Genomic DNA, 8,808 nt, shown 5'->3' on the forward strand with positions numbered 1-8,808 from the left:
ATGTGTTTTGCAAGAATCGGCCTCATGGTGGCGCTAGAAGAGGGCCATGTGAGAAATGAGGGGTGGGGTCTCCGCGCCGGCAAGGCGGACGAATAGGTACCGGCCCCGGCTGTCCCGGTCGCTCCTAGCCGGAGTTACGGCATTTTATGTGAGCTGCAGTGTAGGGGGTCCTCCACTGGGGGCGCCACCACTTTTGCATCCGTTCTGGAGCACCAGGAGTGGGTGGTCCCCGGGAATTCCCCGTGAGCAGCCCCGTGGGGGTGGTCATTTGGTCAGTTTAGCACATTTGGTCATTTTTTACATCTGGGGGTCCCCCAGGGACCTGGGGGTCCCTGGAGCTCCTTGGAGGTTGTAGTTTGGCAGGTAAGGAAGGTGTGTGCAAAATTTGGCATGGATCGGGGCAACGGTTGCGGAGATATGAGCAGGGCAAGAGTGTGACGTGTGAGGTGTGACAGACAGACTGACGGACTTACACTTTGTGACAGACAGACTGACGGACTGACACTTTGTGCAGGGTTTGATAGTAAATGCGACCTACAGTCGCAATTATATACTGTATGGTACTTAGTATAGATGTTTAGATTCTATCTCCATCTAGGGAGAGCAACTTGGTGTATAAGAGGTGTCCCATATGACACTTCAGGAGGTCTTCTGCCCGACAGGGAAAGCTCTGGCCGGCAGGCCAGAGCTCTCTGATGCTGTGTATGCTGTTCCTCTGTTGCTGAAATCTTCAATAAATGTTTTGACTTCACCCTGACTGGATATTAATATTTTTCTATTACAATTCACGCTCACATTCATACACCTGTGGCGGAGGAAACCATGCAAGGCACCAACCTACTCACCGGGAGCAATTAGGGGTTCAGAGTCTTGCTCAAGGACCCTTCGACATTAACTCAGGGGGAGGCCGGATTCGAACTGGGAACCCTTCGGGAACCCTTCGTTCTCTAATAACGGTTTCTCTACCCCTGAGCTATGCCGCCCCGTAGGTGTGTTCAATGGGGGAGTGGTGCTAGCTCGAGGATTGGTCGAGCTTCACATGACAGTTAGCTTGCTGCAGAATATAGTCTCGGCAACCTCAACCACAACCATGAGCGACCTGATGGTCACTTATCTCCCGATTAGGTGATTCTTACTGGTAGTTGAGTTTAATGGGGCAGTGGTGCTAGTGAGGATTGGTCAAGCTTCACATGACGTTCTGGCTATCTAGGCAATACATAGGCAACCACACTTGCAATGTCCAATTTCATCACTCTAGTTGTGGGCTCGCTGAAAGGCGAGACTAGGATGTTATACCAAATCTTCATAGGTCAAATTTATTCTCCGAAAAAATTTACCGACAGTACAAAGGCAGGGTCCTTGGCCAATGAGGAGCAGCGTTCTAGGTGACATCATCACCAACAAGTGCGACCTGATATAAACCAGAAAGACTCCCGATTAGGAGGGAATATTGGAAATGGGACAGATCCATGTTGATGACAAAACTTTAGAGATACTGTGTACTGCTTTGCAGGATTTTAGGCCAAAACCTGTAGGAGCAGTGTCCAAAAATGTGTTTTGCTAAAATCAGCCTGATGGTGGCGCTAGAAGAGGGCCATTTGAGAGATCAGCTGGAGGTTGTGAGTTGCCATCCAAGGAGTGTGTGTGCAAAGCTTGGCATTCAAGGCAGGGCCCTTGGCCAATGAGGAGCAGCGTTCTAGGTGACATCATCACCAACAAGAGCGACCTGCGGTAAATAACAACAACACGTGGGCTCGAGACCAGTATGTTATATCAATATGTTATACCAAAACTATAGACCAAGGTTATTCTCCTCAAAAAAACTACGGACAGTACAAAGGCAGGGCCCTTAGCCAATGAGGAGCAGCCAAAGGGCAGATCTTTGTGCCCATACAGTACATGGTGTTCCATGCAAGCCCACACTGTTTTGTAGGAACAGTATTTCTAGTTTAGTTCTGTAATTGTGTTTCTGTCCCAAGTTCCAACATCCCAAGACAAATTCTTTTACATTTACAGTGCATGATCAGTGTGGTTGCCAGTCTCTTCAGGTGACAACTGACTGAAGCTCTCGCAACACTCTTTACAGTACCACCATGAAATAACCAAATGCAAAAAAAGAAAAAGAGACTTTACAGACCAGACTGTGACCAGTCCGGTATGGTTGAACCTGTCAGTTTTGAGCCCCCCCACCAGCATCACTCTCAGGATCTTACCTTGTCCAGCAAGAGGAAAAGGTTTTTTTCATGGGTGGATACGCTGGTGAATCTTCAATTCATCTAACGACTAAATGTCTTGCAACACTGTTTACAGATGAAGGTTTTTCTCCAGCGTGGATGGACTTGTGTCTCGTTAGGCTACCTAATTGACTGAAACTCTTGTCACATTCGTTACAGTAAAAAGGTTTTTCTCCAGTGTGGATGCGCTGGTGGATCTTCAGTTCATTTAACCGACTAAAACTCTTGTCACACTGTTTACAGATGAAAGGTTTTTCTCCAGTGTGGATGCGCTGGTGAATCTTCAGGTCACCTAACCGACTGAAACTCTTGTCACACTGTTTACAGAAGAAAGGTTTTTCTCCAGTGTGGATGCGCTGGTGAATCTTCAGGTCACCTAACCGACTGAAACTCTTGTCACACTGTTTACAGATGAAAGGTTTTTCTCCTGTGTGGATACGCTGGTGGATCTTCAGGTGACATGACTGACTGAAACTCTTGTCACACTCTTTACAGCGAAAAGGTTTTTCTCCTGTGTGGATACGTTGGTGGATCTTCAGTTCATTTAGCCAACTAAAACTCTTGTCACACTGTTTACAGATAAACGTTTTTTCTCCTGTGTGGATACGCTGGTGACTCTTCAGGTTACATAACTGACTGAAACTCTTGCCACACTCCTTACAGTGAAAAGGTTTTTCTCCTGTGTGGATACGCTGGTGTCGCTTCAGTTCATTTAACCGACTAAAACTCTTCTCACACTGTTTACAGATGAAAGGTTTTTCTCCAGTGTGGATGCGCTGGTGAATCTTCAGGTCACCTAACCGACTGAAACTCTTGTCACACTGTTTACAGATGAAAGGTTTTTCTCCTGTGTGGATGCGCTGGTGGATCTTCAGGTTACATGACTGACTGAAACTCTTGCCACACTCTTTACAGTGAAAAGTTTTTTCTCCTGTGTGCATACGCTGGTGATTCTTCAGGAGACATGAATGACTAAAACTCTTGTCACACTCTTTACAGTGAAAAGGTTTTTCTCCTGTGTGGATACGCTGGTGGATCTTCAGTTCATTTAACCAACTAAAACTCTTCTCACACTGTTTACAGATGAAATGTTTTTCTCCTGTGTGGATACGCTGGTGAATCTTCAGGAGACATGAGTGGCTGACACTCTTGTCACACTGTTTACAGATGTGAGTTTTCTTATAAGTCAGATGATGTGTCTTCAGTTCTCCTGGTTGAGTTAAAGTCTTGGTAAACTTTTGATGACATGTTGGTTCATCTGTGTCTCCTTGTTCCTGGTTGGTCACGAATCTGGTAATTTGCTGGAAGGATTCTGAGGGGATCTGTCCATTTATGGACATTTGGCAGTAATGGTCGTCATGGCTCGATTGAGATCTGAAGTATGCACAATCAGAACTGGAGACCTTACATGGTCTGGGGAGGTTGAGACCAGACTCCTTCCTGGAGTGGTGGTTCATCATCAAATCAAATATATTTACACTCTTTCTGATAACTATGTTTTCTACCTCCTTCTCTCACGAAATGTGTGGAATTTAAAAATATTCTAAAATCTTATACATGCTGAGCAGAGCTCTGGTCTGATATCACTCACAAACACAACTGGTTGCCGTGCATGCCTGACAACACCGATGTGTGCAGGCTGCCGCCCCTCCATATTTGGACAAGAGTGACGTCATCAATATGTCATCACCACCTGGAAGCGATCATGATGGAATAGATCCACACAATGGAGAGTTAGGCCACCTACGTTCACTTCATGGGGCGAGTCCAATGGCGGCTCGGGAGGAGCTTCTATAGTGACAAATCTCAGAACCGGAAGTCTGCTAAATGAATGAGAGCAGCTGCTCAAAACATCATTTTCTAACGACTGTGACCTTTATAAAAATAATCGATCCAGACAAATGAAAGAAAACATATCACAGGTTATTTCCTGATATCTAATTGTCTGATTTGCAAACAATATAATTATATTGATGTCTCACGATAACAGAGTACATGCCTTTCATTGCCTTACTTTAACCTGCCACTTGGAGGTGCTATTGTGCATGTTAACAACAATATGACAACGCACTGATTAGCCAGTGACAGGGCAACAGCCCGACTATAATAATCTTAAACCATGTTATTTTACATCGTTTTTTGGCAATAGTATAAAGTAAATATTACAGAGACTTTACTTGTCACTGTAAAATACTTTAAAACAGTTCTCATATTGTATATTTACCTAAAAATGCCGATATTCGCGACGCTGCTATTGAAACCAATGTTATTTAAATCGCCTGCTTGTCACTTTAGAGCTGAAACATGGGTCACGTGACCAGCTCATTTTTCTGACCCCTCGGTGACACCACTCTCTCATCTCAATACACTCTGGATCCACATAGATCCCACGACATAATTAGAGTTTAGTACTTGTACCAAAGTATAACTTTCAGTGCCGCCTGTTTGTGGCTCGACAGTACAAAAGACATGGCCATTAGCCAATGAGGGAGCACCGTTCTTGGTGATGTCACCACCAACAAGTGCAACTTGATATAAATAACAAGACGCACGTTGGCACCACGACAGAGCGTCAACTTGCCCACTCACATACAGACAGCACCGAACAGCACCAAAAGTAGTACTGGCGCGCTCTGCTGGCGCACAAGTAGGCATGGCCACGAGTGCACAAGACGCAAGTTGGCACCGCGACAGAGTGCAGTCAAGTTACTTAAGCAAGCAGAGCGCACAAGTACTGCGATCGACTGGGTCTGTCTGTCTGTCTGTCTGTCTGTCTGCCTCTCTTGTTTAAGAACATAGTCATATCAGAGACCAGCATCTCTGGCAACCTCATCACCAGTAAGACTCCCTAATAGGGAGATAAGCGACCGTCAGGTCGCAGCGTGATTTTAAGGCAAAATGTGTAGGAGTAGTGTCCAAAAATGTGTTTGAAGAAATTGGCCTGTTGGTCGCGCTATATGGGACAGATCCATATTGATGAGATGAGTGTAGACATACTGTGTACCGATGTGCGTGATTTTAGGGCAAAATCTGTAGGAGCAGTGTCCAAAAATGTGTTTTAAAAAATCGGCCTGAAGGTGGCGCTATATGGGACAGATCCATGTTGATGACATGAGTGTATACATACTGTGTACCGATTTGCGTGATTTTAGGGCAAAATGTGTAGGAGCAGTGTCCAAAAATGTGTTTCAAAAAATAGGCCTGATGGTGGCGCTATATGAGACAGATCCATGTTGATGACATGAGTGTAGACATACTGTGTACCGATTTGCGTGATTTTAGGGCAAAATCTGTAGGAGCAGTGTCCAAAAATGTGTTATAAAAAATCGGCCTGAAGGTGGCGCTATATGGGACAGATCCATGTTGATGACATGAGTGTAGACATAGTGTGTACCGATTTGCGTGATTTTAGGGCAGAAATTGTAGGAGCTGTGTCCAAAAATGTGTTTTGCAAGAATCGGCCTCATGGTGGCGCTAGAAGAGGGTCATGTGTGAATTGTGACGGACAGGCAGACAGACGGACGGACAGACAGACAGACAGCTGGTGGAGGTTTTGACGGTCGCAATTAACATGCAATGAGGGACCAGTATTCCTGGTGATGCCAGTGGTGATGTTATTGGTCCTAATATTGATATCCAGTTATATTTTGGAAGTGGTGATGCCAGTGGTGAGTGCACCTCATGGCGCGCTCTGCTTGCGCACGACTAGGTCATACATGGCCTGCTTGTGCACTAGGCGCAAGGTGGCACCTCGACAGAGTGCATTTCTAGTTGTGTTTATTATTGGATCCTAATTGTGACGAGACCAGTATGTTATACCAAAACTTTATACGTTTATTCTCCTAAAAAAAAAAAAAAACGACAGGCAGGGCCTTTAGCCAACGAGGAGCTGCGCTCTTGGTATGTTCTCCCGGATCTTTATATTCTCACGTGATTCCCCTAAAAAACTGGCCCACAGTACAAAGGCAGGGCCTTATTTAGCCAATGAGGGAGCAGCAAGCCCACTCTGTTTCGTAGGAACAGTATTTCTAGTTGGTTGCTTAATATCCGTTCACTCTGATCACAGGTGCTCTTCATTTTCATTAGCCTACCAGCTGTTACTGATTGAAAGTTTGGTTCATTTGTTGTTGTGGACTACTAGGCATTGCAGTGTTTGTTTGGTGATTAGAGTTTATAAGCCTTGATTGGTGTGTTACCAGCAAGCAATTTGTCATACAGTATCTTATCTTACTGTCCTTACTTAGTTTTATATGCAGTAAGTATGAACAGTTTTTAGTTAATGTGAATGTTATGCTGTATCATTCTTTCAGACCTTATTTACTTTGTTGTACAGTATCTTGTTTAGTCTGACTACATTTGTAGCACATTATTGGTTACATATTTAGTAAGACATGCTGTGTATGTTGTATGTTTCAGACCACACAGTTAAGTAAACTTCACAACTGAGAAAGTCAGTCACGGGGAAACACATCCATACCCTTTGCACCGCTCCAAACTACATTCCCTGGAGGAAGAAGATTAGGCCTGCTCCTTTTTCAAGTCAAGTAGTCAGGTAAGTGAAGTTTGTGTTATGGGTTTGCTACCGTAGGTCTTCGCTTTGCAAACATGTGATTTAAATCAGTCAATAATAGTATACACATTTGGTTCTTGCATTTATGCAAAGGTGTACTGTATGTAGGGGTTCAGTTTAACTGAACATCTACATACAGTACACCTTTGCATAAAAGGTACTTTAAGTAATACTTAAAGTACATTTGTCTGAACTTATAACCTTTTATATCTCCTCCCCCAACATCATCTTCATAGTCACATCCAGCATCACCCTCAATGATGTAGGATTCATTTACATTAACTTTGCAGCGGCGTCGGTTCAGAAAAAACTAAGGTATGCAGGGGCGCTGGAACTGCCAAATCCCAAGGGGAGCTGAGCCGAAAAATTCACGTTTTTTATCCGGTTTTGGGTTATTTTTATTACGGTTTCGGGTGCTTATTCCCCGCACAACGATGTAACAAGGAGCTATATAGTTACTAGTTATTTTAGCACACAGTGCAACACACAGCACGCATGCACACACACAGTCACTCACGCACACACTACAAAATCGGGTATTATTTTTGTAACAGTTTTCTACTGTTTTTTATTCCCCATATACAACGGTGTTAGTTTGCAACAATGAGCCTATAGACAGTTTCTAGTTCTCAAATAAATAGACTTTGGTGTGCCATCAAAGCGGGATTTAAATTTGACTTCCCTTCTGACCGGAAGTGGCAATGTGACCATGTGATTAGGTCACCATGTGATAATCAAATACCTTTTTTCAACATATTTTATTCCCCAAAGTCAAATACTTTATTGTTTTAATATAGCTCTGTGTGTGTATATATATAGGCTTATTTAAAAAAAAAAAAAAATTTTTTTTTTTTTTTTTTTTCTCCCCACCACCAGGGGAGCTGCAGCTCCCTCAGCACCCCACTTCCAGCGCCCCTGAAGGTATGGCAACATGACTGGTGTCTTGCACGCGCGCGACACCAGTCATGTTACCATAATTAGCAACAGGCACGATTACAGTCCATTTTATTATTTACCCCTGTAGCCAAGGTATGGCAGCTGCCATAGCTTGCCATACCCAATTGACGCCTCTGTAACTTTGTACAGGTGAGCAGCAAAATGTGTTATCCACTTTAATGTCCACATTTTGACCATGTCATAGACATACCGTAATCAACCGTAATGTTCCAAGTTATTATTTTTTTATTGCAAATCTAAATGTTTTCAAAAATAGCTGGTCTACAAGCTTGTAGGCCTATATTGCTTATTTTCACTTCATGTGACACCTCCAGTCTGCCACTATGCATAACATGGGGCTTAACCTGAGGCTGATTCTACAAATGCCTTCTAAATCAGGAGTTCTCAAACTCTTTTGTGCCAACACCCAAATTGATTATATATTTGGTCGCGGACCCCCCATCTGAAAAGGTTTTGTGCCAGGGACCCCCCAGAAGAGAAGATTTGAATTAAAACATTCCAAATCTTTTCACGATTTTTCTAAAAATGTTCAAAAATAGCAGATGTACAAGCTCACACCAATCTACAAAGTGTATTTTTGACAACCATATGTTGCTAAATGTAAAATGGCACAGATACTTTCCTGGTTTTAATGGGATAATGTGACATCTTGGTCCCTCAGTAGATTTTCTGACCCCTTGTACAGTAGGTCCAAGGGTTCCATCAGCCCTATATTTGCACAGTGGACTTTCCTATTGATTTGGATACGCTAGCTAACTCAAAGACACATCTGAAGGTTAAAATGCTTTTCATGGCTTGTCAAGACCTTGGGCATATAGTTTCATGACAGAAATAAGATGTTTTCTTGAGAGAAATAAGACTACTGCTGCAGATACAGTATTGGCACAAAACGCACTGGAGGCATCAGACACACATGCATTTTCAGTTGCTGGGCAGGTACTAAGAATAAAGACCTCTATTCATTCATTCATTCATTCGTTGTCTCCACCGTCCGTCCGTCCGTCCGTCCGTCCGTCCGTCCGTCCGTGGGTGCGTGCGTGTGTCCGT

The sequence above is a fragment of the Nannobrachium achirus genome, assembly GCF_963921795.1.
Source record: "Nannobrachium achirus genome assembly, chromosome: 1".
NCBI lineage: Eukaryota > Metazoa > Chordata > Actinopteri > Myctophiformes > Myctophidae > Nannobrachium > Nannobrachium achirus.